This window comes from Muntiacus reevesi, chromosome 13, assembly GCF_963930625.1.
Source record: "Muntiacus reevesi chromosome 13, mMunRee1.1, whole genome shotgun sequence".
Classification (NCBI taxonomy): domain Eukaryota; kingdom Metazoa; phylum Chordata; class Mammalia; order Artiodactyla; family Cervidae; genus Muntiacus; species Muntiacus reevesi.
In genome coordinates, this window is record NC_089261.1 from 16,534,388 (window position 1) to 16,549,273 (window position 14,886).

The 14,886-nt window shown below is 35.6% G+C and overlaps 1 protein-coding gene across 2 annotated transcripts in view; it reads right to left on the reverse strand.

Annotated features, from left to right (window-relative positions):
• The window catches only part of TAOK3 (TAO kinase 3), a 183,414-nt gene that overhangs the window by 161,460 nt on the left and 7,068 nt on the right, over window positions 1–14,886 (reverse strand). The window lies entirely within an intron of this gene.

Genomic DNA, 14,886 nt, shown 5'->3' on the forward strand with positions numbered 1-14,886 from the left:
AAAAAAAAGCAACCAGGCCTACTGAATCATATCTACTCTTTGGAAGGAGCTTCTAAATTGTATTCAGATTTATTATTGTGATATAAATTTGAAGTACAATTTTAAGATGAGAATGAAAGACAAATGTTTTTTAGGGTCAGACGATGAAAAAAATTTAAAATAATACAAAGAGAATAGATTAAATTGAGGAGGCTGAAATATAGCCTTTACAATAATGGACAAGATATCAAAGGACTATAGTAATTGGTTCTTTTGAATAAATCCAGATTCTCTCCTCTCTTAATGATGATCCTAAAGGACCCATAACCAAGAGGTTTAAATGTAAAACTTGAACGAAACATCCAGAATAGGTGGGAATATGAGAGGAAGGAAGGCTGGTGACAGTCTAAGGGAAGAAGTGGAGCTAGAGTTCCTCTGGAACAGATGAAGGCCAAGGAAACAGCCATGTGTTTAGGGAGATACGTATGTATCCCTTGAAGCCCTTGTTGGCTGGTAGAACTGTCAGAACACTACTAGCTCATGTTTCTGGATGGAGAAGATGGGAAACATTCTTAAACAACAGTAGGCTTGGCTGAGACATATAGTATGATAATGCTATTCACTCTTCCTATCTGAAAAAAATAAGTTAATCATATTTTGAAAAGTAATTTCTTATCTATCTGCTGTAGAATTTCCTATGATTGGAAAAAAACCTAGAGTTGTAGTGGAGATAGAATAACTGAGGAACTATCCAGAACAAATTGAAGAATAAAAACTAAAAAGAAATAACCCATCGTGAGTAGCCATCTAATAAGGATGGCTTGAAAATGAGGTAGAAGAACTATATTTAGATGCAGAAAGATGAGTATTTGTTAATATGGTATAGAGATCCACTATGAAAGCCTTTCTTTTTTAAAGCAGCCTTAAAATAATACATACAGTATAATCTTCCAAATTATTATTTTTAAATAACTGAAAAAAGTCTGAGAGGTTATATGTAAAAAATATTTGGGTATAGAAGATAACTTATTTTCTTCTAATTACTCCATTTTCTATTTATTAAAATAAAAAGCATATGTAACTTATTTGCTAAAATATATATAAGAAAAGTTATATCGGGTCAAAGACTTCCCATTATTTTGTGTGGAAAAGGAGAAAAAGTTGCGAATAAAGGAGATCTTAGTTTACATATCCACACATTTACCAACAAGTCTTCTTGCTGGGAACTCTGAAATTCAGGAGTAATAAGGAACTGATTTTATAACATTACAGGGAATTTATAATTTCAGAGTGATATAAATTCATCATTATTATTTAACTAAATTCACTAAATTTAGTTAAGTAATAATCAGTACTTTACTAAATCGTTATTTATTAAATATTTGAGTAAATATTTATATTTAACTAAATGTTAACTTAGCTATTAAGTAAATAAATATTTATTATTTAACTAAATATTAACAAATAATTATGCAGATTAAAATGTTTCCACAGTACCTGCTACACTACAGAATGGAAGTAACAAATATCTAGTCTGTGGAACATACAATAATATTGGTTTTAGGTATCTTTCAGAGAATAAAACATTTATATAAAAGAATTCAAACCAAGGATTATGATCTAATCTTTATAAACAAAATACCTTATTTGGGTTCCAACTGTTACTAGTGCTTAAAATATGCAGTTTGAATAATTATCAGAAAAATGGACTCCACAGGCCTAACTAGTAGTCTATATATTATATTACGTAACTATGCTTCGGGAACAAAAATCTATTTAAAATCACAGGCAAAGGCATGCTCAATACACAGGCAAAGGTATGCTCAAAAAACATTTATATAGGATAGAAATTCAGAATCTAATCTTTCTATATAATAATTCAAGGTATTTTCTAATTTTAACTAGTCGACCTAGCACTACTAATAAGCATTAATACTAAAAATTCTACATTGAGGCCATTCAATGTACACTTGCTTCCTCAGTTTTTCTCCATTTCAATTTAAAATTCTTCATCCTTCAGGCTTCCTATTTCAGGTTAAAATATCTCTTCCCATCACCACCCAAGAAACGGCCTCATAATTTTGTAGCCTACTACCTTCTCATTTCATTAATTCACTTTTCTCCATTTTCTTAAATCTTTCATTGCTTTTTATATACTCCTTTTGGCCTACAATATGCTCAAGGTATCATTTATTGAGGGGAGAGGAGGGAACTTGCCCTGACAGGAAGACGCCCTGGGGCTAACAAACTCACCAGCTCCTAATCTCCTCATCTCCAAACCCAAAAGGATCCTTCTCAGGTGGATCCTTTTGTGACATTCATGCAGTGTCTCCCTACAAGGCTCTCATTTCCTGGTACATATGGCGCTTTGCTCTAATGGTTTCTTTCCAACCATCTCTGCTGATTTGTCCTCCTCTTACCTCTTAACATGGGCTTCCCTGGTAGATCAGATGGTAAAGCGTCTGCCTACAATATGCGAGACCCGGGTTTGATCCCTGGGTCAGGAAGAGCCCCTGGAGAAGGAAATGGCAACCCACTCTAGTATTCTTGCCTGGAAAATCCCATGGACTGAGGATCCTGGTAGGGTACAGTCCATGGGGTCACAAAGAGTCGGACACACTGAGCGACTTCACTTTCACTTTACCTCTTAACACAGCATCTGTACTGGGCCTCTTCTCTCCTCTCTATACTTTCTCTTATTTATCTGATATGCTTTCAGCTCTCTCCCCCAAGCTGTGATGCCCTCAATGAATCTCTTTACAGACTGATTTTCATCTTTCCCTGGAGGCTGTCCTAATTCCAGAACCTCATTCCCAGTCCAAGTTCTCATCCCCAGTCTCTTTCTTCTGTTAAGGCATTCTAGGAACTCTTGGTGGGGTAGTCTTTCAAAGGCTCTGATTGCATCAGTCTCTAATCAAACACTGTAAATGGCTCTCCAACGTCTAGTATTTAAAATTCGAACCTCTTGGTATGTGATTCGAGGGCCTTTGATCTGAGGGACAGAATACTGTCCCTAAGTATTCTATACTTTATTCACAATGTCTGAACTGGGCTAAAAAAAATACATTGATTATATCCTACCACACCTGCTGAATAAGTTACTAAGTATTTAAACTCAGCTCAGATTATCTCCAAATTACCCCCATCTACCTGGTACAGAAGTAATTTCTTCATTCTTCATGTGTAGAAAGTACTTAACAACTTTTTGTAGCACTGATGTCATTCTGTCTTGCTTTGAAAGGACATGGAAATTTCTTAATTTCATTAATTGAATATGACCAGCAGTAGGAATCTTATTTACTTGTCCTCCATAGTGTCTTGAATGTAGTAGGCAGTGCAGATTATATTCATTTAGAATGAGAGACTACTCCAGGATCTGAGCTAAAGTTTGCCTCTGCCTTATTTCTGAAGAAAAGATCTGGGAAACAGATAAGCTAAATAAACAATGGGGTGTGTGTGTGTGTGTGTGTGTGTGTGTGTGTGTGTGTGTGTGTGTGTGTGTGTGTGTGTGTGTGTGTGTGTGTGTGTGTGTCTTGGGCTGGTATTTAATAAAGGAGTTAAAATGCTTTAATTTGAATTATTTTACAAAAATAAGCAATTCTACTCTTAAGGCCTATACCCAAGAAAATTGAAAACATAAGTTCACACAAAAATTTGTACATGAATGTTCATAGCATTCATATAATGTGAATGGTTTGAATGCTATGAATTCATAGCATTCATATAGTGTGACATGAATGTCACATTCATAAAGCCAAAAAGTGGAAACAACTCAAATGTTCATCAACTGAAGAATGAACAAACAAAATGTGGAATGCCCACACAATGGAACAGAATTAAGCCATAAAAAGGAATAAGTACTGATATATGCAACATGGATGATGCCTGAAAACATTATGCTGGAGAAGCCAGACCCAAAAGGCCATATACTATATGATTCCATTTATATGAAATATCTAGAACTGGTAAACCCACAGAGACAGAAAGTAAGTTAGTGGATGCCAGGGGATGGAGGTAATTGAGAGTAACAGGATTTCTTTTTGGGGTGATGAAAATGTTCTGGAATTTAGACAGTGGTGATGGTTGCACAATATTGTGAATATACTAAAACCCTGAATTGTACACTTTAAAATGATGAATTTTATGTAAATTTTAGCTTAACTTTAAAAAAAAAAAGGAAAGATAGTTTTGAGTTTGGTCTCCTGAATAACTTGATTTGGATTTGTGGTATAATTGAAAAGAAGGCTGACCTTTGAGTCAGCAAATCTAGGTTTAAGTTACTTCTGCCACTAACCAGCTGTGTGATCTTAAGAACATTGCTTAACATCTCTAAGCCTCAACAGCCTCATCTATAAAGTGAGAATAATTAATGCCTCACAAACCTGTGAGACTCATAAAATAATATCAACTATAAAGCCTTTCATATAAACGGAAAAAACTTTCATATAAAGCCTTTCATATAAACTGAAAAACCTTATTGTCATTTTGTATACTTGAAAATGACTTTTTAAAATAGTAAGCTGTATTGAATAGTCCATAACTTCAACTTTTATCACTGGCACATTATCTAACCAGCTTTTATTGTCAAATATGAATGGTATCCTGGACTTGTAGCAGTTAACCTGTGGGCACTAGTAGTACAGCATGTTACAAACTTATTTAATTCTAATCTTCACAGTGAAAGGTATAGAATGATGGTTATGACCAGAGACACAGAACTGAGTTTCAGTCCAGGTTCTTCCATTGACCTTGAGCAAAGACCTAACTTCTTTGACCATCAGTGTACTATAAAGCATGTGTCTGTGTGAGTGTGCATGTGTGTGTGTGAGAGAGAGAGACCTACTTAGTAAAGGAGTTAAAGGATTCATTGAGATATTTGATATGTAAGGCACATATTGCAGTATCTGGTACCTAGCAAGCTATCAATAATCAGTAGTTATTATTATTTCCATTTTGTGGAGTAATAGGTTTAAATAACTGGTTTAAGTTAACAAGTCTGAAGCATAACCAGGAAGAAAAAATAGATATTTTGCTCACACTACTTCAGGTAATCAGGATAGGGGATGATTCAGTATGTTTCCTATGTGTTAAACAGCATCATATGGAGCACTCTAGTACTGCATTAGTCAAATTGCTTAACTTTTTGCCCATCGGTTAAAGAAAAGACATAATCCTATTCAGCACTAGCGCAAGGTCTGACACAAATAGATACTCAGTAAATATTTACTGAATAAGCAAATGAATAAAGAGTGTTATGATTGGCTGTATTTACAACCAAACATCAACACAAAATCCAAAGCAATGACATTTCCAAATACCCGTACTTTTACATATATAAAACATTTTCTATTTTGAAAGTTTTCACTTGTATTTTGAAAGTTCTCATTTCAGTATCCTATTTGTTCTTTGACATTAATACAAAGGAAGGCACATATTTTTTTTTAAAAAGTAGGAATGTAAACTGAAGCAGCCACTGTGGAAATCAGTGTAGAGGTTCCTCAAAAATTTAAAGACAGGGACTTCCTGTTCCAATTGCTGGGACTCCAGGCTCCCAGTGCAGGGGGCCAGGGTTTAATCCCTGGTCAGGGAACTAGATGCCATATGCCACAACTAAGAATCCTGTATGCCACAACTAAAGATTCTACATGCCACAACTAAGAGATTGCATGCTGAAATGAAGATCCCACCATGCTGCAACTCAGACCTAGAGGAGCCAAATAAATAAATAAAAAAAGTTAAAGACAGAACTACCAAATAATCCAGCCATTCTACTTCTGGGTCTATATCCAAAGGAAAGTATAAAATATAATTTTATTCATCCATAAAAAGAAATAAATCTTGCCACTTGTAACAACATGGATGGACCTTGAGGACACTATGGTAAGTGAAATAAGTCAGACAGAGAAAAATAAATACTAGATGATCTCACTTATGCATGGAATCTAAAAAAAAATAATAATTCACGCATATAAGGAACAGATTGGTGGTTTCCAGAGGTGGGGGAAAAGGGTGAAGGTGATCAAAAGGTAAAAACTTACAATTAAAAGATACATAAGTTCTGGAGATGTCATGTGCAGCATGGTGATTACAGTTAACAATACTGTACTATATACTTGAAAGTTGCTAAAGAGTAAATCTTAAAATCTCTCTCCCAATGGAAAAAAAATTATAACTGAAAAGTGATAGTGTGTGTGTATGTGTGTGTGTGTGCATGCATATAATGAGAACTCTTTAGGATTTACTCTCTTAGAAACTATCATATACAACATATAGCAATGTTGATTATATTTATCATGTTACATTATATACCTTGATTGATGTTAACTAAATTTACAATGGTAGTCACTTCACAATATATACATATATCAAATCATTACAGTGTATACTTTAGACTAATACACTTATATGTGAATTATATGTCAAAAAAATTGGAAAAATAATAAAGGGGAAAACAAAAAGTTTTCATTTGGGGGATCCTAAATGCTCTCTGGCATCAATACAAAGGAAGGAATTTACTATTTCAAACAATAGGAGACTGCGAATGAAAGCAAGATATTCAACTGAAGTAACAAGTATTCTTATGTTTCAAATTCTGAATATATAGTTTGTCTTCCCTAATAGAATTCTGATAGTTTCCTAAGAGCAGGAATCATATGCAATTAATTTCAGTATACCTTTACAGAGCCTAACCTTACACATAGCAGGCACTTAATTATAATACATTTAAACAGCTGGGTAAGAATATTTCTTGGCTATATAAAATGTATTGATCATATTTAACCTATTCTGCAAAACACTGAAGGTTAATATCAGGACTAAAACTCTCCATGTGAGGCTGGCTGTATCATTTTAAGAAAGAAAACCATACAGATACACACACACATAGTTTCTCATAAAGAAATGTAAACATGTCAAACTATACCCAGTTTATAAAACTGTCTTCATTTGCCTTGCATATTTCTATAAATGAAGTGACAGATCTGCACCAAGCTGGAAAACTATTTAGGTCCCCTCGATATTACTAGGATTGCTGACTTGACTTAAGACCGGTATGATGAAATAGATTTACTACTTTGTTTTCTTTTCCTTCAAGTCATAGTTAGGTACCTCAGCATTATGCTAGGAACAGTGAAAGATTTAATTGTAAGATATTGTCCTTGTACTCAAAATACTGACATCATTAGTGAAGATGAGACAACGGACAATGTAAAATGCTATGCATATTTTCGTTCACTGGATTGCTAATTTAAAAATCACCTGAGAAAGACAAACATCATATGGTTTCACTTATATGTGGAATGTAAAAAAGAAAAGAATGATACTAATGAATTTATACACAAAACAGAAATAGACCCACAGACACAGAAAACAAATGTACTGTTACCAAAGGGGAAAGGGGACAAGGAGGGATAGATTAGGAGTTTGGGATTAAAATATACACACTACTACATATAATATAAATAACCAACAAGGACCTACTATATGGCACAGGGAACTATACTCAATATTTTATAATAATCCAAGAGGGGGAAAAAATCTAAAGAAACCGATATACATGTTTGTATGATGGAATCAATTTGCTATACACCTGAAACTAATACAACACTGTAAATCACCTATGCTTCAATTTTAAAAAATCACCTGGGAGTTTGCAGCAAAACAGTAAGAATTGAATAGGAAAAGTTTCAAACAGGAAGTAAATTTTACACAGGGTCTTGAAGAAAAGGTAAAATCTGACGAGGCAGAGAAGGGAGGAGGGCTTTTTGAGCGAAATAAATAGTAACAGAGGCTCAACACTTGAATCAGCACAACGTTCGAGAGACAGACTGACTTCAGTGGCAGAAAGAACATAGGAAATGAAGTTGGATGAGTAGTATGGGACAGATTAGACAGGGTGTCAAAGGTCAGGCAGAAGAGGTTAGATGTACATGGTGGATAACAGGGAACCAATGAAGCTTTCCAGTAAGGGGAGAGGTGTGCTGAAAGCAGTAGCATTTAAAGAAGGTTAATCAGGATGAGCTGGAAAAAAGAGGGAAGTGAAGGAAGGCAATTGTGGTAATCCAGGAATGAGGTGATAAGGGTATGAGTGGGATAGGTGCACACAGAGTGTTTCGTAGTGGCAGTGTGATGGGCCTTCAAACTGTAAAATTGGGAGGGGTACCAGAAAAACAAGGACGAGGCACAGACTAACCGAGGGACTGGCTACCAGGTAGTCGGACCACAGATTAAAACCTGGACATCTCAAACACTAGAAATACTTCCACAAGGCCTAAAGGTTTTTCAAGTACTCTATAAGTAGTTCTAGAGAAGGCAATGGCACCCCACTCCAGTACTCTCACCTGGAAAATCCCATGGACGGAGGAGCCTGGTAGGCTGCAGTCCATGGGGTCACAGAGTCGGACACGACTGAAGCGACCTAGCAGCAGCAGCAGCATAAATAGTTCCATTGTTTAGTAAATTTACTGAAGGTGCTCCCTAATTTCATAACTATTTTGCTAACACAGCCCCATGAAAATTTGTTTAGGTAAAAATTCATTTGTTTTCAATACATTTTTCAATACAAAGTTAGTTAACCTGTCACAGGATATTAGCTCCCAGAGAATAACATGGTGAAAAGAGAAAAACATTCTTCTTTACATTCAAGTGTATGTTCTTTACAGTCTGGTTCTAGTCCCCCTCCACCTGAAACAAAAAACCAAAAAAACACAACCCTTGAAAACCCAACCTGGTTTCCCCCCCAGCCCCCAGCTGATCTAAAATCTCAAAACATAGTCCTGACTTTGACCTGGTAGTGAGCCAGTCTGAAAAAACCCAACAAACTCTCGTGAGAAAATGAATTAAGAAATCAACACTTTGCCATGTTGCTTTCCTGAATTGTGCTATCAAATTTGGAAGAAATTCTCAGAAGTGAAAAACAAGAAGAAAAACATTACTAAAGCCAAATTTAGCAGGTTCTTTTTTTTTTTTTTTTTTTACTAAATATTTACGTCTACAGTCAACTCTTCCCTGCTTCCACTCTCCTTAGAAAGAGTAGTAAATACAGAAATGGCATAAAGAAGATTTACAGATATCATTCACACGCTCCACAGATTTTTCGGGTTCTTCTATTACTGCAACACTGACCCTGCTATCTGTACACAGTTGCACGCACTGTTTCATACCTCCTTTCAAGATCATTTTCTGGTAGAGCTGTGAATAAGACTTGAAACATTCCCAAACAGCAAAAATAACCCTATCTGCTATCATTCACTGAACTCTTCCTTTACGATGTGTAACCAAACTTGTTCTTTAATACACAACCTCGTTTAATCCTCATAGCAATATTGCAAGGTAGGTACTATGATTATGCCTATTTCACCAGTGAAGAAACCGAGGCTTTGGGAGTTCAGGGAATTATACAAGGTCACAAACCTAGTGACCTAGTAAGTGGCAGACGTGTTCATCTGACCTGTTCTTGTGAATTGTTAGAATACACTGCCAATCCTACATATATGTGAGTGAAACCAAAAGTGAGAGATAAGGAAGGGTGGCTTGCTATTCACAGAGTCAAAGGGTTTGGGAGGAGCATCAAAGATACAAATGGAGAGATTTCCAGACTCTAACCTTTCCTTACACTATTCCTGGAGGAGAGTGAGACACTGCTATGAAAACGGAGAGAACTGTCTCCTGTTGTAGGAGGACACATAATACATGACTGTTTCATGGTATTGACAGAATCTCAACATCTTAATTTGATTCACATTAAAAAAAAATGCTACTTAGATAGGCCAGGTCAAGACAAATTAGGCTGATTGGTGACATCAAAATGCTTTAAAAAAATATTTTTTTAATAGAATTAAATAGACCTATTAAATTAAATTTAATAGACCTGAGTAACCTATGTAACTGCTACCAATGACTCTGAAATAGAAACTAGCTTTTTAAAGCTACTTCTCAGTACAATATATATATTCATAAGAAAACATTTTTAAAAATAACTCTCCTCCTTATGCATCTGGGCAGAGATGTTATATTTCCTCCATAAAGCTTCCTTTTATGTTGCAACACTAAGAATCTCAATTTCAGGCTGAACTAGAACAACTGAGAACTGCAAACTCCTTCACAGGATATGATTATTTTTAATAGTTTTTATATAAATTATCTAAATACTATTTTATATAAATTGTCTAAAACTTTACGTTTTAACTCTGCAGTACTCTTCACTAGAGGGTAAAGCAGTTAAAGTTTCAAGTTCTGTTTCCCCTCACCCCTCTCTTTTTTTTCTGCTAACACATGGTCTTTCACAAAAGAGTCAGTGTGATCTCTGCCAACTGAAGATAACAGATATAACTGTGGTAAACTCAAGAAGCTGAAGCACATGTCAAGTAATTCAGAAGTTTAAAACTTGTCACCTGTGTGTGAAACCAGCAAACAGTTATAAATGGTTAAATAAACATGTACAAATTAGTAGGATGTAATTAGTAACTACCACTTTTCCCTCCAATGAGTGGTGTCTGGGCAGGCAGCCATTACAATCCGCAATAATCAATCACTACTGTGAAGCCCCAGCAACTTCCTCTGCCCCACCCCCATCCAACCTCTGACTGGGATACTTCTGGACTGCTAAAAGAATGCTCAGACAATCACAAAAGTCCTCCGTATCAGTGAACACTGAAATTTACCTAACTTGCTCTTTCAGGTTTTTAACATTCATAAATATGAAGAAAAGAATGCTATATGATATTTCAAAAATCATTTGAAGGTTCTGATTTCCTTTTTATACGTTCGAAAGAATAGTGTCCCCACATCAGTAATATCCACTGCAATGCTTCTTGAATGAAAATGTATCCTATGCATCTGACTCATTGGAAAAGACCCTGATGCTTGGAAAGACTATAGGCAAAAAGAGAAGAGGGCAGCAGAGGATGAGATGGTTGGATGGCATCACTGACTCAGTGGACATGGATTTAAGCAAACTCTGGGAGACAGTGAAGGACAGGGAAACCTGGCATGCCTTCAGTCGACAGGGTCACAAAGAGTTGGAAACGACTTAGCGACAGAACAACAACAATCCTATGCACCACTGTAAGACTTTACAGATAAAGACTTTACATAAAATACCAGGGGTTTAGAAGTCAGGGTTATACATATTTCATTTAAACTATGTTCCAAGAGTCTAGTAAATTTGGGAAAAACTGTTAAGGTAGCTTTCCTGGTTTATAAAATATCATGCACGACATACAAAGTATGAGATATTAAAAAATTATCCACTTGTCTACTTCACCTAATTTCACCTCATGGGCTGGAGCAGTCCCATAAATTATTACCTCATACCTAAGATATTTTATTTTTATGCTTTAATAAGGAAACTATCCTTACTACTAAAGAAAAAAAATTACAAAACAAAGTAAATGTGATCAAATATTCTGACGTTTCTGTCTCTAAATGTGATATTACATTAAAAAAAAAAAACACCAAAAAACAACTGCTCTGCTTTCTCTCCTTTTATCCCTTTCTGTGAAAGAAGAAAAATGGGAAGTGGCTTGTTATTTTTTAAGATCTCCAGGATAAACAGTGTGCCATTTTAAGTAGCCTAATTTTGAACTGTTGTCTTATAGTAATAATATCATTCATTACCAAAAACTGCATCCATTTAATAAAAATGGCCTTCTATATATTTAAAATTTGTGTTTAAAAAACTCTTCTGACAAGATTTTGATGTTTTATTTGCAGCTTAGTATTTACCTTACTTATCCAGGAGAAAGGAAAAAATAAAACACTCTGAAAATAATCCCCACTAATAGTTATTTGTAGAATATCAAAATACAAATTAAAATAAATAAAGCATATGAATCCAGTGACTTTTTAGGTTGATTACTCTCAGCTGGACTTTTGAGTTAAGGCCATAAATATTCACATGAAACTCAACAGAGTTTATTAGCTATGTTTAGACACAAACTATATTTATAATAAAACATTACATTTAAAGCAAAACACCAAGCTCACTCTAAGTAGATCTTCTCAAATGCATGTCCTACATTCCCCATTCGACATACTAAAGACTTTAAAAATTCTTTACTTAGCTACAGCAATCAGTAAGATTGCCCCAGAGGAGGCTTTCTTTAAAAGGCTGTCTCTTATTCACTTAGGAAAGATAAAACTGAATTCCACTTTAGTTGTAAGAACAAGACCATGCTATCAACACCTTCATCCTGAGAAAGGAAGTTATTATAGACAGTTTTATAAATGAGGCTTTAAGACAGTACTTCCTGGTCAGACAGTTAACCTCAACAGCATTTTATATAGCTTTACATTTCGACATTTTGGAAAGAACTTTCTGAAAACTTTTCCTGATTCTTTTCCTCCGGTCCCCACAACAGAGGAAAACTAGCTCAAGCTAAACGAACCTTAAGGTAAAATCTACGAAATCCTACCAATGCCTACCGTTATGGTAGCATGTAAATATCAGAACTGGTTGTTATTGTTGATAATATCAGCTTAAGTTTTAGTCAATGTACATTTACACACCCTCTGTCTAACCCCCTCTGTGTGCTGGAGTGAGGTTTCAGGGTACACAACATTAGAAGTAAAAGAAACGTCAGAAAGAAAAGAAAGGAAAAGACAACTCACCAATTCCTTGATAATGAAGATGATGCCAGTCACCATTCACAGTTCAATTTTCAAATTTAAAGTTAGCTCTCTTTTAAATTTATATATATATATACATATACAAACAAGCAAAAAAACCCAACTCCACGAAACCTTGTACAATCCGAATAAGGAACTGCAGATAAAAGCGGCGTGACCTGGGTGCTGCTCATGACTATCGGTATTGCAAGCTCAAGTATTTCCTGTTACGACGCCCATTGGTTCCCACAGGTGCAAGTGCCTATGGGTGTTGCCGATTTACCCTTCCTTTGGTAAGTGAACCGCTAAAGGAGATTTCAGGTTGGCACAATCAATGCTGGGAACTATTGGGGCAGTACTACCCTGCGCTAATACCAAGAGCCTCCCAAACTAGATTGATTGTGAATTGATGATTACCTAATTCAAAATGGCTGGAGAAAATTTATTTTAGTAGACGTTTATGATTTTTCAAGATGCACTGTTATTAAAGAATATTTGTGACTTTACTCAAGAAATATGTATTAATTGCTTTCTCTGGGCAAAGCTCTATTCCAGGCACTACGAACATAGTAGTGAACAAAACAAAAGTTCCTGTGGTCATTCATACACTGTCTGGTAGACTTTTGACTATTTTCATATATAATGAGAAAACTTCCCTAAAGGCAGAGACAAAAGAAATTTGTATGGAAATTTGGAGAGTCAATTGTAGTGCTTATTATACAAAGCTAAAAAGCATTGTAATTAAGGCCATGCCACCTTAAACCTTAAAGAACTTTTCCAGAACCCAGTACAGAAAAACAAGATTCTTTATGTTTTCAGTGTTTCAAAAAGGCCAGGTTGGAGGCAATGGTGTATGTTCCAGTACGGAAAAGGAAAAACTTCTCACCATGAGTCACCAGTGACTAAGTTCTTTTAATTCAGGCTTAAAACACATTTCAAACCCAATTACTTGCACATGCAGAAAACTGATAACCCCAAATTAACATCAGGAGCTTGATTTGACCAATTTTCAGGGTTAATATCAGCAGCTAAGAAAAATAAATGAAGTGTTTTTAATGGGATAACGTCCCTGTACTGAATTCTGTTATCATTTTGGTCTTATAAGTCTTTACTGCCTAAGGGCCATGTTAGAAGCTTCCATTAGATTTTATTACAAGGAATGTTGTTTTCTTAGATTGTAGTCAGACTAGGACACAGTCATCTTGGATGTATGATGTCATGGTAGGAATGGCTTTCATTTGTATTCAGTAAAACAAAAATACACCAAATTCAGGACTGCTCAAAAAAATGTAAAGCCCAGAGAATAAAATATATGGATAAACTCTACTCTTCCCAGCTATGCTTCACTTCCTTAGGATTTTATTTTTTATGTTTCAAATAACAAAACCTTCTTTTTAGACAACAAATGGGAGAAATTCCCAGAGCCAAATTCATCCATTTAGGGAGTCAATAAATCTTTATTGAGGAACTACTACATGTTTCCCTGGTGCCTCAGTCACTAAAGAATCATCCTGCAATGCAGGAGACAGGGGTTTGATCCCTGGGTCGGGAAGATGCCCTGGAGAAGAAAATAGCAATTCACTCCAGTATGCGTGTCTGGGAAATCCCATGGACAAAGGAATCTGGCAGGCAGTTCTTGGGGTTATAAGAGTTAGATACAACTTAGTGGCTAAACCACCACCACTACATGCTAGGTAGGCACTGTTTCATGAGTTGGGAGAAAGCAATGAGTAAGAAAATCTCTGCTTTCATGGAGTCTAAATTCTAGTGAAGGGATATAAGACAAACAAAAACATAAATAAAATATCTGGTATATCAGAATAGTGTCCTCTCTCCAGTACAGAGAAGAATGCAATATGAAAGATAAGTATAAAAACAAGAAAATGTACAAAGCAAGCACTTAAGGAATTTAGAGGAGAGAGTAGCAAGAAGATCAGAGAAGGCCTCAGGAAAGATGGTATTAAAATTAGACCTGTGGGAATTCCCTGATAGTCCCAGTGGTTAGGACTCAGTGCTTTGACTGCTGGGGGCCTGGGCTTGATCACTGGTTGGGGAAACTAAGATCCCACAAGTTGAGCTCTGAAATATGAGGAATAGAAAAGGTATTCCAGGGAAAAGAAACAGCAGGAACAAAGGCATGAAGTAAGCACTTGGTTGTAGGCAGGCTGTTCTGGCTGGGGCACAGGAGATAGATATAGATATAAATATAGATGGATTATGGGGCTATAGGAATGCTAAAACAGGTTGATAAATCTGTACTGAATTTAGTAGGCCACAGGGTATTAAAAGTTTTGAACACAG